The following is a 16,741-nucleotide window of genomic DNA, read 5'->3' on the forward strand; positions in this document are numbered from 1 at the left end:
CACCTGTAATCCCAGCTACTCAGGAGGCTGAGGCAGGAGAAACGCTTGAACCCAGGAGGCGGAGGTCACAGTAAGACTCCGTTTGAAACACAAACAAACAAAAAGAAACTAGTGAGTCTTTTTTTTTTGAGACGGAGTCTCGCTCTGTCACCCAGGCTGGAGTGCAGTGGCACAATCTTGGCTCACTGCAAGCTCTGCCTCCCGGGTTCACGCCATTCTCCTGCCTCAGCCTCCTGAGTAGCTGGGAACACAGGCTCCCGCCCCCCACACCGGGCTAATTTTTTGTATTTTTAGTAGAGACGGGGTTTCATGGTGTTAGCCAGGATGGTCTCGATCTCCTGACCTTGTGATCTGCCTACCTCGGCCTCCCAAAGTGCTGGGATTACAGGCGTGAGCCACCGCGCCTGGCTGGAAACTAGTGACCCTTAAGTTGAGTTTCTATGAGTCTTTATGTTCTACATATGAGTGGGCCTCCCACTAGGAGTTTCTTATTTGTAGCAGTTGTTTGCATATTTATTTAGTCATGATGATTTTAAGTTACCAAATAGAAAATGAATAAATGAGAACAAACACTTAAAAAAAAAAGAGGACCCTAAGGGTGATATTTCATTAAAGTTTCAGAAATATATCAGGCTTGATTACTTAAACAGTTGTATAAAGATCTTTCAGATATTTAGCTGAGGTTAATTCCTTTAAAATAAACCATATAGGTCACATAGTACTAATAAAATATGTTGACGAATCCTTGAGTATTGCCCTGATTATATCTCCTTGGGGAATGGAGAACTCATTAGCATGAATTCCGTGTGAGTCCTCCCTGCCTTGTTCCCCAAGTACTTTCCAGACTGGCTTGGCATAAAAGGGTGATCAAAATGTATGCAGCATGGCCAAGTTTCAAATGAATGGCTCATCTAACTCCACTGATTAAATACATAACATCATGTAGTTTGAAAAGGCTGTTGTGCTTCATTAAGTTTACTTTTCTGTCTGAGAGCTTTAAAAAGGTAAATTTTGGGGGGGTGGGATAGGGAGAGGATTCTATAAATTCTTGGCTCTTCATATTCAAATGGCATATGCATATTTCCCAACCCAAGGGAAAATCCTCAAAGCTGAGAAGTTGTTAAATTGGGAACAGTAAGGGTGTGTGTGTGTGTGTGTGTGTGTGTGTGTGTGTGTCTGTGCATGGAGAAAGAGGAAGAGAGAAAGATAAACCTGTTTGCTTTCTGAAACAACAAGTAGTAAAACAGGTTGTTTAGGGTAAAGTCCCTTGAACTAGATAATTGATTTTAAATACATTTGCCTATAATAATACCTTATATTTACATAGTGCTTTGAAAAGTTCAAAGCATTTTTACATTTATTATCTTATTTGAACTTCACTACAACCCTATGAAATAGGTACAGCACGTATTATAATCCACCGCCACCACCACTTAAAAGACAGCTATACTGAGGCACAAGCATGTCGAGAAACTTGTTTAAGGTCATATAACCAGTTGGTGTTACATCTAGAACTGGAACACCAGAACTCTGAAACTGAAGCCTGTGTTTTCTTGGCAGAAAGTGCCTCTGCTACTGCTTGATCTACCCAGAGTTCCTGTTGAGATTTGTGGCTACAATTTAATTGGAGAATACAAATCAGGCACGTCTAAAGAGCTCTACAGAAAAGAGATTGTTTCTTTTAGATCATGACTGTGTTAGGAAAGGGAGGTAGAGAATGGAGTCAGTTGTTTTGGACAATGCAAATTAAAAACAAACAAAAACACTTTGTAGTCAGTTTCTGGATATGTTGGGAGCAATTCATTCATTAAATCGTGTATTCATTTTTTAAAGTATCCATTAAGTGCCTTTATATAAGAGACTGTGCTGAGCACTTTGGGAAGAGGTAAAGAAATGCATTCAACTTGCGGGGAGGGGATGTGGGGGAATGCTTTGAATTATACAAATAATCACCATTTTATTCATTGTTCAATACTACCTGGTAGATGAAATAAAAAGCCCTCCTTGCAGAGAAGCAAGGAAAACAAAAACAGAAGAAGGAAACTGGGCAACTAATTTCTTTTAATTCTCTCCCTGTAGGAGGCATTAAAAAAAAAAAATTGAGGCTGGGTGCGGTGGCTCACGCCTGTAATCCCAGCACTTTGGGAGGCCGAGACAGGCGGATCACAAGGTCAGGAGATCGAGACCATCCTGGCTAACACTGTGAAACCCTGTCTCTACTAAAAATACATAAAATTAGCCGGGTGTGGTGGCATGCGCCTGTAGTCCCAGGCTGAGGCAGGAGAATCGCTTGAACCTGGCAGGCAGAGATTGCAGTGAGTCGACTAATTTTTGTATTTTTAGTAGAGACAGGGTTTCACCATGTTGGCCAGGATGTTCTTGATCTCTTGACCTCATGACCTGCCCGCCTCAGCCTCCCAAAGTGCTGGGATTACAGGCGTGAGCCACCATGCCCGGCCAGACCCTGGGAAATTTCAATCCAACTTCCTCACTTTACAAAATAGGGAACTAAGAACCAAATAAGGTTATTTACTTGTTCAAGATCACACAGGTACATCATTAACAAAAGCTGTGCAAAGAAAATTAAAGGCAGAATATTTCCTGTATTTTTTTCTATTCATATTTTGAGATCACACCTCTTCATTTACTTATAGAGAAAAAAACATAACTGGTAAGTGCTTAAATCAAGTAATATAAAGATAAAATGTAAGGTTATAATGCAGATTCTCAGGTGGACACGACACATTTTAATAGTGTAAATAGCAGATTCATATGCACTTAGAGTCAGTCAATCCACTTGTGTTTCTTAATTTTGCTGACCTTTGAATTGCCACTGAAATAGCATAATACTGTGCTATTATCCAAAAATTATTTTAGGTATATTTTGTTTTCTCTATATATAATACTGTAATTTTTTTTTTTTTTTTTGAGACAGAGTCTTGCTCTGTCACCCAGGCTGGAGTGCAGTGGCGCGATCTTGGCTCACTGCAAGCTCCGCCTCCCGGGTTCAAGCAATTCTCTGCCTCAGCCTCCTAAGTAGCTGGGATTACAGGCGCCTGCCACCACGCCCGGCTAATTTTTGTATTTTTAGTAGAGACGGGATTTCACCATCTTGGCCAGGCTGGTCTTGAACTCCTGACCTCGTGATCTACCCGCCTCAGCCTCCCAAAGTGCTGGGATTACAGGCGTGAGCCACCACGCCCGGCAATATTGTGATTTTTTATATCACATGAGCACACATTGAAACCTGTCAACAATATATTTTCTAATACTGGTATTCACTGAAGTTCCAAGTATGCTTACAGGTAGGACTTGAATCCATTGCTTCTAGTCACATAAACGAGTTTTAATTCATTTTTCTTTTTATTCTTATATTAAATACTAAATAGCTTTCCTTTATATAGTTATTATTTTAGTACGATGTTAAATATTAGCACAAATATTAAATTAAATTAAATATTAGCACAAATTACTAATCAGTTTCAAGGCATACAACTTTATTTTGCCATTACCCCAATGTTTGAAATTAGCAGGGCTCTTTAAAACTGGTGCTTCTAGCATTTCATTGACTTACACTAAAATCATTGCCTCCATTCCTCAACCACCCAGTTAATTTTAACCTTGACCTCCCACAGCTGTACTCATTTACTCAGTCCACAAAACTCCCTGATTCCACCCTCTCTGCCTCTTATGAAGCAATACTAGAGAGGAAAAACAAAACCCATTCCTTTAAGAAAGATTCCGCCTCCTCTCATAAGCAAGCGCCTAATGGTAATTGTAGAGTTTACTAAGTCAAACACTTACTACTCAGCATTGAGAGAAGCTGCTGCTGCTAATGCTGCTGCTGCTGCTGCCGCCGCCGCTGCTGCTGCTGCTGTTGGTCTGAGGCTGCAGTAGGTTTCTGTGCAGCATTGCAGAATCCACACCTAGAGAACAGAAGACACAGACACGTACGTCTACTACCCTTGTTAGAAGGAAGCTTTGGATCTTCGGTGGGTAAGGAGATCTATCTAGCTATTTTGTCCAGAAACTGTGAGAAAAGGAATGATCATGGAAAAGACTGTTCATCAGACATGCTTACAATGGATTATGTTAATTTGTCTTCCTTTGGTGGTGGTGGGGGTGTCCAGATTTGCGACTAGCAAAATATAGTGAGGACTATATTCTGATAGGTGCCCTTAGGATACTTTTTTTGCTATTCATAAAAAGGCTAACCTTGATGCATGCAAAGCTTTTCATTTTTTTTGCTTTTTAAATGCAAGAAAATATCCAGCCACTCCCAATATCTCTCTCAAATACTGCAGATATTTTTAAATGCCAAATAAAATGTCAGGCTGAACATTTTCTAAACAATTTTCTTCCCCAAACTAGGCAGCCTTCCCCACGATTCGTTAAGAGTATTTAAAAATAATAAGGCATGGTTGGATTTTTTGAGCAAATGGGAGATGGTGGTAGACTAAAATTTCTACAGCCTTAGTCCAGTGGAGAGAGAAAACGATAAATGCATCACAGTTTGTGCCAAGACAAGATTCATTTTCCACACTTCATATGTGGGAAGAGGAAACTACATTTTAATTAGCACATTTTTAGGGAGGAGGGGGGGATGAAGATGAGGCGGATGGCGTGAGGTATTTGAGGGGGACGAGTCTGCAGATGAGGAAAGGAAATGAAGTGGATTGTCGCCAGTGCCTTGGAAACGAAGGGGGATAAGGGTGGGGAACGAAGTTTGTTGTGTGTGTTAGGGTGGGGTTGGCCCAAGGGACCATGAATCATTAGAATGGCGCTCGGAGGGGTGTGCTTGCAAGTGTACTGGTGCAGGAGGGACGTGGAAGTCGTGGGTGGCAGAGAAAAGTGTGCACCGCTGGGAGGTCTATTTCGAGAATAGGTTGGGATGAGAAACATGTCTGGGCGAGGGGGGTGGGAGGCCCGGTGTCACCTGTGGATGGATCCACAGCCCTGCAATTGCGTGTTGCAAAGTTTGCCCGGCCCCGCATTCATTTTGAAGGTTCTTGGCGATGCCTTGACTTTTCGCCTCAAAGAAGTGAGCTCTCATAAGGTTCAGAGGCCGGGAGCCAAAGCGGGAGTGAAGACTCTCGAGGGGTCCAAATGAAGCAGAAGCGAGAGCCCCTGTCCTCCCCCTATGTGGAGGTGAAGCAGGGGTTGTGGGGACTAGGCGCCCGCGAAGGCAGCTGTGCTGAGAGCAAAGTCCAGGCCCCACGGGGGGCGTGCGGAGGTTGAACCTTTGCAGTGGCCTCCTACAGCCCCAGCAGCCAGCGTGGGCGGCCGAGGCTGACTCAAAGCGGCGGCTCAGCCTCGGGAGTAGGAGTAGGGGGCTCGCTCATTTAGGGCGGGAGACATTTCCGAGGCGCCCCTCCTCCCCTTCGCGGTCGGGTTTCTATCGGGGTCGTTTCCCCCTCTGGCCCTCCGGGGACGCCGCGGATTCGAGCTGCACAGTCAGAAGAGGACGTTGAAAAGGCGCCAGGCAGCCGCCCCGAACCAGGCCCTCCCGGCTGCCGGGCCTGCAGGCCCCCACCGCTGCGGCTTCACGGACTTAGCGCTTGAGGGCGCGGAGGGGGCTGCGGGGGCGGGACCAGGACTCCCGAGGGGCGCTCGGGGCGGGGCCAGAGAGAGCTCGGGGCTGCCAGAGGCGAGGTCTTGAGGAGGCGGGGCCGGGAGGCTTCGGAGCCCAGGAGGCGGGGCCAGAGGCGTAGGGGGCTGCGAGGGGCGGACCTTGGGGGCGTGACCGGGGGGGGCGCTTGGGGACCTAGGGGCGGGGCGTTAGGGGGCGGGACCAAGGGACGCTCGAGGGGCGCTTGGCTAGTCCCGCCAGAGCGCGAGCCGCCAGCCCGTAACGGTCGCCAGTGTGAGGGGCGGGAGGGAAAGAAGAGGGGTTTAAATTAGATTTTTTAAAACACAGAGCAAGCGCCAGAGGCGTCGGCATCCCAGGTGTCGCCGCTTCCTGCTGCACAGGGCTCGGCGTACAGGTCCCTCCCTCCTCAAGCCCCCTCCCCTTCTCCCGCCCTACCCTCTGGGGCTCTGCGGCGCTTAAGAGGCGGCCGCAGCGGCGGATCCGGCGGCTGCTGCAGCCCGGGCGGCTGCGGAGAAGGAGCGAGGGGAAACACAAAGCCGGCTACGCGCTGCGAGGTAATCTTGCGGGGAGAGGACGCGCCGTCGTCCCGCCTCTCCTCCGGGCCGGGACGCGGGCACCCGCGCGGGGGCTGGCACTGGGGACGCTACCGGGGGTCGCGCGGGGGTAGGGAGCGGCGGCTGGCGGGGCCGAGGGGACTTCTCATTGGCTGTCCCTCCGGCCTCAGGTGAACCCTTTTCCGGGGCGGGAGTGGGGACCACGGCCAGGCCAGAGGGGAGCGTACCTGCGGGGGAGGGTCCGGGGGTGGCGGTGCACGGCCTGCGGCGCCGCGGGGTGGGCCCGACGCTTCGCGCGTCTGCTGGTTTTCCCTAGGAAGGCGGGGAGTACTAAAATCAGTTACTGGCTGAAGCTTAGGTGACCCCGGGGACCTTAAGCCCTGAAGGTGCGCTCCAGGGGAGTGAGAGGTTCCTGCGCTTAGAAAAGGTGGAGGAAAGAGAGCGAATGTTGGTTTTGGTTGTTTTTCTCCTCATTTAAAAAAAATTTTTTTTGTTACAAGTTGAAAGTGTTCAGTCACCTTTCTCCTATAATCCGCTTCCCCACCCCCCAACACAGACACACACAAACACACCGCCCCTACAAACGTATACATGTTAGGTTGAGCTTCCTGCTAGGGGTGACAAGCGAAGTTGGCAGCAGGTCTGGTGTGCTGGTGTTTGGGGCACGTCCAGCCTCTTTGGAGGTATGCTATTAGAGCTTAGGCAAGACCACAGACAGGTAGCATAATCTGGGCCTCTTTTAAAATGGCAAGAACGGCCTCAGGTGAACTTTTTTGTTGCAGAGATTTAATTGCAAGTAGGTGCCCGTTGAAAATGGGAGCGCAAGGAAAACCACTAATTTCCTTGGCACATGTGCTGTTGCAATTAACCTGGTAGAGTGTTAAGGAATTTAACTTAGCCAAGAGGCTTTGAGGGAGGATTATATGCAAGTTTGGGGAAGGAATTGATAAGATTCTGGGGTATGGGACTAGCTACATACACGTGCGTGCAAGTTTACGTTAAATTATGTAGCATTTTAGATTTAGCAGTATTAAATGGTTGCTTTTCTTGGAATGGCTTCTGACTACATAGTGCAGGGTACGTTCCTAATTTTGGCTTTAGAAGACTCCTAGTGAGAGTGTTTTTAAAGATTGAAAAAATAAGAGTACAGTGCAATTTGTCGTTTTCAAGTTAAATACTTGACTGTTAAAAATATTTGTGTAATTAAGTTATGGGACCAACCCATTTATAGGGTTAAGTTACTTAACCCTATAAATAACTGGAACATTATAAATGGAGCATTTGTAGAAAGTTTTTATATCGAAGTCTCCATTATATCGTACTTGCATTATAACTTATTTTCCTTTGCTTAAATGGAGCAGATTAACTTTATGGAAGGAGGACCAGGATAAAATAAAGGCAGCTACATTTAACTCTTCATCTTTCTGAAGAGTTCAGTCTGTGATAACACTTAAGGTGCCCAGAAGTGCTGGCATGTTGGTAATAGTTTTTAAAGAAGAAACGGGTGTATCTATTTTGAATGTTAAACATAATTTGAAGGAGTTCTTGAGATAGTTGGTTATGAGACATTCAATGTATTGCTACATTTTACATATATGATATCAGGAAATGTTTGGTGAACATTTGACATAGTTGATCATATGACACTTGGGAAATATTTTGCATGATAGAAGGATTGTATTTTCGCAATGTAAGTTTCAAGCATTGACTGAAAGGGAGAAAATTACACACTTTGCTGTCTCACCCCTTTCTTCAATATTATGCTGGCATGAATGTGAATTCTGCCCAATTATGTTTAAAGTGTAGATCTGGCCTTTGTAAAACCAGAATGTCTTTTGAGACCAAGAGAACATAACATCAGCAACAGCCCAACTCCTACACACAATCCTAAAACCTAGATACAGGGTGGTGCCCAACTTCTGAGGTTTTGAGGCTTCCTGAAGTAGGCCTATCATGTCTGAGTGCTTTTGTCACATGTAAGCCTACAGGTGGTTAGCTGGTTAATCTCTCCCATTTCAAAGCAGTTGGTTAGCAGTACTGGGTGGCATGTATGCATGTCATCAGAGTATAAGAAGTGTTTGAGGGAAGAAATCACATAAAAGCATAGAAACCTGGCTCTGAACAAACTGTGTAGCGTGTTGGGGAACAGTCACATCAGAACTTTAGCTTAACCGAGTTGTTATATGTAAAGTGCTTAGAATGGGGTTTGTATTCAGTGCTTTTTGTGTTTATCATTATCAGTATGTAAAGTGACATATCTTTTTGAAGGCTGTTAGGTCATGCTACCCAGCATGTGAAGACTCAGCAAATATTTGTAATAGCCAATATTTATTTGCCTAACCTCTGTGCCAGGCACTAAGAGTTTTATATGATTTAATTTACTTAGTCCTTCCAACAACCCAGTGGCTAAACAGAGGCATGGAGAGGTTAAGTATCTTCCCAAGGTGACACAGGTTGGTTCTGAAGCCAGAGTCTGGCCCAAAAGTGAGCCCATGTAACCACTGCCCCTTGTTGCTATTGAGCTCATGGTAATTACTGCAAACCAGTGAGAGGTCTTCATAGTATTCCCATGACTATCAGGTGCACATGTCTTGTTTAACCACATCCTCTGGTATTAATACCACCAAGTTATGCTTAAATCTAAGGAGTGGTGGTTAATCCGCATTAAATACAGTCACCTTTTGACGTTGAAAGAGTATTCTCTTTTGATACACAACATATGTTTAGGGTGCTAGAGTTTGTGCTAGAGTGTGCTATCTTTCTAATTACTAAAGATACTAAAGTCTTTTTTTTTTTTTTTTTTTTTTGAAGCTTACCAGATATGTAGGGTCCCAGGTGGCCCAGAGGGCACTAATTGCCATTGGAGATTCCAGTTCTGCAGTAAATCAGTAAACCTTATCACCTTTCTGATTACCAACATCATATCAACCTGAGATAAATTTTAACTTAAGTTTGTTCTAAATACCACCTGAATTGCTTCCTAAAATGAACCCTAAATGCAAAGATGTAATTTGTGGCTTATACTTTGTCATTCACATTCCTCAAGGAACTGTGTGTTGCTGCTTCACCATTGTAGTTGATATGTCAAACAAATTATAAACTAAATTAGGAGCTGTTTTAAGTAATGTTTAGAATTATTCTAGATAGATGAAATGTCCTTTGACAACTTAGTGCAATGTAATGTTAGGAAAAAATGTTTAAAAACAAGCATGCGTTGAATTGAGAAAGTGCAAGCTTTATTGAAGACACAGGTTACTAATCTGTTTCTCACACTAAACACTGTTTTTGTTATAATTAGTGCTTTTCAGATTCCTTTGAAAATATTAAATATGTAGAGTTTGAATTTTTAAAAAAACTTTAAATATCTAATTGAGTGCTATTCTTCCTTTTAAACATAGACCTATTTGAAGTTATTTAAACCCAATTTAAAATTAATTGGACAGTCCTAGACTGTCATGTCATTGAGATTCAAAATAAGTGCCTTAATACTTTATGTCTTCTTTGTTAATACTCTATGGTTTGAACTCCGGGTCCTTGCCAGAGTGTTTATAGGTGAGATTGTTATGAGGTCTTTCAGGTTCTGCCAGAGATTCAATTCTCTTGGCCAAATGCCAAGACAGTCTCAAATTTTTACTGTAATTTTTTACTGTAATGGGTTGTATATATCAAGAATCCTCTAAAACATACAGGTTAGAAGTCTTTCATTGGCTGTTGCTTGAAAGAAAAAGTCTGTTATCCCTTAGATGAATATAATTATTTTTTATTCTTGCAGTAGCTAATTATGGATGTGTGTGTGTATGTATATGTATGTCAAACCATGCTACTTGAGGGATTCTCTTCCTTTTAGGTAAAGTTAAAAATTATTCACCTGGTGTATTAATGTAATATTTATTGAGTACCAACAGTATGCATAGAGTAATACCTTTATGTGGGAAAAAAGTGTTGGAGAAAAAAGGTTTGTGGATCTTTTATTTATTTCATGTGTATTTTAATGTTGCTGAATATCTGGACCAGCCTCAAAGTTCAAAATTGAATTGCACAGTTGAAAACATGTTAAATGTTAAGAAAGTACTGTTTAACTTAAAGTCTTAGATGGTAGCACAGATAATGAGAATCAGAGCCCCTTGTTTCCTTAAACTGTTTTTGGTTGAGTATGTTTGAAAAGCTGCATTAACAATTCCTTTCAGGCTTCTAGGACATTACTTAACTGCATTGAAGGAATACATTTAGAGTATCCTAGAAACCTTAAAGAATGAATGTGGCTTTCAGAGTTGTCTAGCATAATCCAAATAGTAGTAGCATGATCACCAAAAGGTATAAAATGGATGAAACCTATCTTTGATTTTAAAAGGCTTACTGTTCTTGTAAGTTTGTTTCTTGAAGATAATATTGCTTAGTTTTAACTCCGCTAAAAGCTGAACCGTTATTGTACAAGATGTGTAGGCCTTGGCATATGTTTATATCTTTTTTTTTTTCTTTTTTTGTATTTTTGAGACAGCTCTCACTATGTTGCCCAGGCTGGTCTCGAACTCCTGGGCTCAAGCCATCCTCCCACCTCAGCCTCCCAGGTAGCTGGGACTACAGGCATGAGCCACAGGCCTGGTTTATATCTTTAAGGTAAGGTTAGATCTAAATTGAGCCTTTACTTGAAGTCAGACTGATCTGCATCAGCACCATATGTTATGTTTACTTTTTTTTTTTCTTTCAATGAAAATGGGCCTGAGGAGATTTGTTTGTATGCGGTACATTAACTGGCATTTAAGATGACTACCTCTTCAAACAAGGCTACGGTTTTTTTGGATTTTTAGGTTTTTGTTTTGTTTTGTTTTGAAATGGAGTCTCTCTCTGTCATCCAGGCAGGAGGGCAGTGGTGTGACCTCGGCACACCGCAACCTCTGCCTTCTGGGTTCAAGCGATTCTTCTGCCTCAGCCTCCTGAATAGCTGGGATTACAGGCGCCTGCCACCACTACCGGCTCATTTTTGTATTTTTAGTAGAGATGGGGTTTTGCCATGTTGGCCAGGCTGGTCTTGAACTCCTGACCTCAAGTGTTCCTCCCCGCTCGGCTACCCAAAGTGCTGGGGTTACAGGCGTGAGCCACTGCACTCGGCCAAGGCTAAGGTTTTAATCTAGGGTTATGAAACTCATTTTTTTCTGCAGTGGGCATATGCAATTTCCATAGGATAAACATTTCCCTCAACCAGCTAGGGGGTAAAAACACTTCTGAGAAATTTAAGGACAGTAACATAATGTCTTTAAAACCAGTGTCTCAAGAAGTATACTATATTAGTGAAACAATAAAATAACAGTGATCACAGATACGTTAAGGCAAGCGGTGGATTAAGCAGGATAACCTAACTCCAAGTAATATACACGAAATTATTTTTTTAAGCTTCCATACCTCTTTAAATTTATTCTTGTGATTTCTTACTTTCCCCTCCCTCACCAAAGGAAGTGCTCACCTTTTCAGATGGAATGAAAGAGGAGAGTGCTGATTGTGAGTGACTCAGCCTGTTTAACTCTGCCTCTGTGGTGGTTTGTTGGTTACCTACTAGAGGAGGTGGAACTCAAACAATGTAAAAGCAATCAGGTTGAAGTGCTGAGTTTTTAGTGTCATGGGAACTCGGTGTATGTCTTTGTCACCATTAGCAGTGTTTCTGTGCAGTTCTTCCACAATGGCTCAGCTCATCCTGAGCAAGGACAGCATTTCTGTTTTCCTTTTCCATTCAATATTCTCATCCTATCGTCTTTTGATTTGCTAGAATGACTAAATGCTGGAGCAGAAAGATGGGTTTACTCATCCTCCTGAAGAAGATAGTTAGGCTTACTTGGTATATCTAAGGAAGTAAATTTGGAAGTCAAGGCCTCCCCAGGGACTTCTAAGAACACTCCACTTTTACGCCCTAGGAAGTTAGAGTGAGCAACTGTTAGCTGCATCGTGACTTCTGTTCTCATTTGTCTTAATACATGACAAAAAAATTCTAGAAGGTCAGCCTTTTAATATCTAAGGAAGTGGTTGGAAAATGGCAATGGTCAGAGCTCAAATGGAGTTGTGATTGGGCATAAGTGCCTTGGATGAGTGGAATGCTTCATTGCCTGAGCTGCACAAATGGGAGGTAGAAAGGGATTTGCAATGAAGTTGATGCATTGTTCGTATTCCTTATTTCCACAGCCAACTTTTTAAAGGTGAAAACAGTGTACCTCTTACCTTGCCTTTCTTTTACAGTTTTTTTATTTTTATTTTTTTTGAGACAGAGTTTTTTACTCTTGTTGCCCAGGCTGGAGTGCAATGGCGCAATTCTCAGCTCACCGCAACATCTACCTCCTGGGCTCAAGCGATTCTCCTGCCTCAGCCTTCCTGAGTATCTGGGATTACAGGCATACGCCACCACGCCCGGCTAATTTTGTATTTTTAGTAGAGATGGGGTTTCTCCATGTCGGTCAGGCTGGTCTCGAACTCCCGACCTCAGGTGATCCACCCGCCTCGGCCTCCCAAAGTGCTGGGATTACAGGTGTGAGCCACCGCGTCCAGCCTTCTTTTACAGTTTTTATTGTCAGAGTTGAGTTCACTTTCCTAAGGGAAGGTAGAATTTTTTTTTTGAGACGGAGTCTCGCACTGTTGCCAGGCTGGAGTGTAGTGGCGTGATCTCGGCTCAATGCAACCTCCGACTCCCTGGTTCAAGTGATTCTGCTGCCTCAGCTTCCCGAGTAGCTGAGTTTACAGGCATGGGCCACCACGCCTGGCTAATTTTTTGTATTTTTAGTAGAGATGGGGTTTCACCATGTTGGCCAGGATGGGAAGGTAGAATTTTTAAGGTGAATTCTATCTGATTGCTTAACATTTTAGCTTTAAATTGGAGATTGCACTAAAAGGAATGTTTTTCTTTCTCCACAACTGTCTGCTTGTTAAATTTCGAATAAAGATTTTCAAAATAGAAGTGTGACAAACCTTACTCAACATTTAATAATTGGGAGCTATTATTTATTAAAGTACACGTTATCAATGAATTAGAAATTCATTGCTTTAAAAATACTTGTTTTTTGAAAAACTAGAGCTGCACTAATTTTCGTATTAGAATGTTTGATTTTTTTTTTTTTTTTTTTTTTTTTTTTTGAGATGGAGTCTCGCTCTGTCGCCCAGGCTGGAGTACAGTGGCCTGATCTTGGCTCACTGCAAGCTCCGCCTCCTGGGTTCATGCCATTCTCCTGCCTCAGCCTCTCAAGCAGCTGGAACTACAAGCACCCGCCACCATGCTCGGCTAATTTTTTATATTTTAGTGGAGACAGGGTTTTACCATGTTAGCCAGGATGGTCTCGATCTCCTGACCTCGTAATCTGCCCGCCTCGGCCTCCCAAAGTTCTGGGATTACAGGCGTGAGCCACTGCGCCTGGCAGAATGTTTGATTTTTTTTTTTTAAGTGGACATCAAATTTATTTTCAGTTAAAAATGCTGAAAGTAATACATTTTTACTTCATCTGTCATAGTGAATGTTGATAATGATAAAATCGTATTTCTCTAAGCACTTTGCCATAGCTAAATACCTTAGTAAAACATGCGATAGACAAGGGTCCGGTCACTAGCCACAGAAAGGCTGTCACTGTTATAGCAGAATGTAATAGGGAAGGAACATTTTATGCCTGAATAAGAACAGTGTATTTGCTTGAGATAGTAATAACCTCTGAGAAGCTGATTAATTGGTAATCACTTAAGTTAGATGATTTTATATTGTTTGATGTCTTATAATCTAAACGTCCCTGTGCTCTTTTAGAGTGTCTGCCTTGACCAGTCAGCATTTCAGGAGGGATTGTGACTATCAGTTAAGTGCTTTGAAGAGAGAACCCCTGCTTTGTGTCACACCTGAATGTAACAGAACATACTTCTTGGGGCTGTTTAATTTGGGCTCAAAGGGAAGAGTGCCATCTACTGAATGGCCAGCATCAAGTTGAGCAGCTCCTGTTTTCCTTAGAGAACTCAGCCAGTTCCTGGAGAAACCAGGCCCAGCTTCATTTGGAGGATTTGACAGGATCTTAGTACCAAGTGGAATTGTTGCCTGCTTAATTTTAATTATGCTTCCCAGCAGGAGGCCTAAACACATGATGAAGAACTAATTCAGTACTTGTTGGAATGCATGGGAAAAGAGAAACCTGAAGAAGTTGTTGAGCCTTATGTTAAAAACAGCCGAGTAGTGGTGAAATTAAATTAAGTGGTAAAGAAAATTATTTTAATGTGAGCAGTCTTTCAATAGCAGGTCTGGTTGGTTATTGATGGCTCCTGCAGACAATAATGATGTTAAAATCTGCTTGGGCTTAGAATCAGCAAACAAATCATTTGCCTAACTGGAGGTAAGGGTTTTAAGAATACTTGAATACTTCGATTGTTTTTTTCTCCTGCCCTTTTTGTCTCATTTTGTAAGGCAATGATTCCTACTTGAGTGAATTCACTGTTTCAAAGTAGATTTTGTTGTTGTTTTGGTGTATGGTAGTGGTTTCCTGGTTTTTGTTTGTTTTTTCTTTCCCTATTTTCCAAAAACTTACTGTGGTAGCAGCCATGGGTAGAACTGGAGGTAGTAAAACTAGTTACAGGTCAGTGGAGGTTTAAGGTATCTGGAATAGGCTTGTCAAAGCCAGACAAGAAGGAACTTTGAAAATATGAATTGAAAGGAAGCTTTGAAATTGTTGCTATAAAAATACACTTGATTGTTACATATTTATATATATTATATGTAATTACTTAATTAGTAACCATTTTTGTTAGCCTTTAAAACCTGCCAAGGATCATTCTAAGCACTTCACATAAATTATCCAAAGTTTAGTGAAGTAACTTGCCCAAGATCATACCGTTAACAAAGGGCAGAGCCAAGATTTGAGGTCAGGGCTAATACCCTTAAGCACTATGCTATATACTGCTGATTTATTTATGTTTATTTTTGTTGGTGACTGCACAGAAGAGTTGAACCAAGATTAGAATGATATTTCTGCCTTGGCTGGAAAATACTGATGCTGGGGTTCTTGGTTTCTGTTGTTGTTTTTAAGGAAGTGGTAACATGGGTAAATACGATTGAGAATTCACTAGAATCAGGACGTATACATGAGATGAACTTCCAAATGTTTTCTATTTGATTTTGTCTATGTTAACTTTTGTTCCTTCTGCTATATTTAAAACCACAAGAAAAGTTTACTGAAACATGAAGTGAATTGTTTCACCCTGGGGCATGTGCTTAAAATATACCCTTCATGGGAAGAGTTACTGAAGAGTTTTTGGCTGGGTTTATTTTTTGTAGGGGAGTGGGGATTTGTTTTTTATATATATAATATATATATATTTAGTTTGCTTCCTTCTAAATATTTTTATGTGGTAGTACTTTTCAATATGGCAATAATAATCCATGTCCACAGTACAATAAAATTAAACCATGTGCCATCCTGAGGTCCTAGGGGAAAGCAACTTTTTGTGCATACCAAGTACGTTCTGTATACTGAGTAAGTACCATACCTTACGTGTATGTACTAAAACTTCATTGAATCCATGTATTTTTTAAATTAAGAGATATTTAATACCTGACTACTATTATGAGTAATGGTCTTGTTTGTTAACACATTTTGAGCATAAAAGGTATCTTGTTTAAAAAGGTTGGGGATCATTGTTTTGGTATAACCAAAAGCTTCTAAAATTGCAGTTAAATGATGGTTTTGCTGTGTATTCTTAACCCAGTCACCCTTAGGGCTTCTGGCCCTTCTCCTTTATCTGTAAGGAATTATACTTTAATATGTGTCTTCCAGAAAATCCCCATAAGCTATGAGATACATCACTCCTTGAGACTCAGACTTTCCCAGTCAAACATAGGAATGGTCAGCAATAACTAAGACAACAATGCAAAATATGTTACTTGCCAGTGTGTGTGATGAATGCCAGATGACAGATACAGAAAACAAATGCCACAGGTCAACTGGTCAAGAAAAGAGATGGAGTGGGCTGGGTGCAGTGGCTCAACGCCTGTAATCCCAGCACTTTGGGAGGCTGAGGTGGGTGGATCGCCAGAGGTCAGGAGTTCGAGACCAGCATGGTCAACATGGTGAAACCCCATCTCTACTAAAAATATAAAAATTAGCCAGGTGTGGTGGCAGGCGCCTGTAATCCCAGCTACTTGGGAGGCTGAGGTAGGGGAATTGCTTGAACCTGGGAGGCGGAGGTTGCAGTGAGCTGAGATCACGCCATTGCACTCTAGCCTGGGTGACAAGTGAGACTTTGTCTCAAAAAAAAAAAAAAAAAAAAGAGGTGGAGTGGTCAGAAAAGCCCTCATGGGAAAGAAGAACAAGGGTGGACCTTGAAGGAGGAGTTAAGATTTCATTAAGTGGAGAAGATGGAAAGGATTTTGGCCAGAAATTACTGTCCGTGAAAAAGATTCTTTTTCTATAGCATGATGGGAGATAGTTTATAATAGTGGTTCACAATATCTTACCACTATAAGGCATTTAACAGCTACAGCAAAGACTTATTTGTAGCAGTGCCAAGGACTGGCCTCCCTAGGAAATACATTAGAATATGGCAGGAGTAAAGGGAGGGGATGCAGTGGCAGTGGTGGTCACGTGTAGACTTT

General features: G+C 42.4%; 1 protein-coding gene across 6 annotated transcripts in view; it reads left to right on the plus strand.

Moving 5' to 3' along the window:
• The first annotated feature begins 3,786 nt into the window (after positions 1-3,786).
• Positions 3,787-16,741, plus strand: part of ADD3 (adducin 3) — a 129,837-nt gene continuing 116,882 nt past the window's right edge. The window contains exon 1 of one of the 6 annotated variants that reach the window (XM_055093368.2): positions 3,787-3,992. The gene's annotated coding sequence lies outside the window, so the exon portion shown is untranslated. Of the gene's footprint in view, positions 3,997-5,754; positions 6,145-16,741 lie in introns of those variants that run through there. The other 5 variants (XM_003825566.7, XM_008950894.5, XM_008950893.6 and 2 more) reach the window with 5 other exon arrangements.

Source organism: Pan paniscus, chromosome 8, assembly GCF_029289425.2.
Source record: "Pan paniscus chromosome 8, NHGRI_mPanPan1-v2.0_pri, whole genome shotgun sequence".
Taxonomy (NCBI): domain Eukaryota; kingdom Metazoa; phylum Chordata; class Mammalia; order Primates; family Hominidae; genus Pan; species Pan paniscus.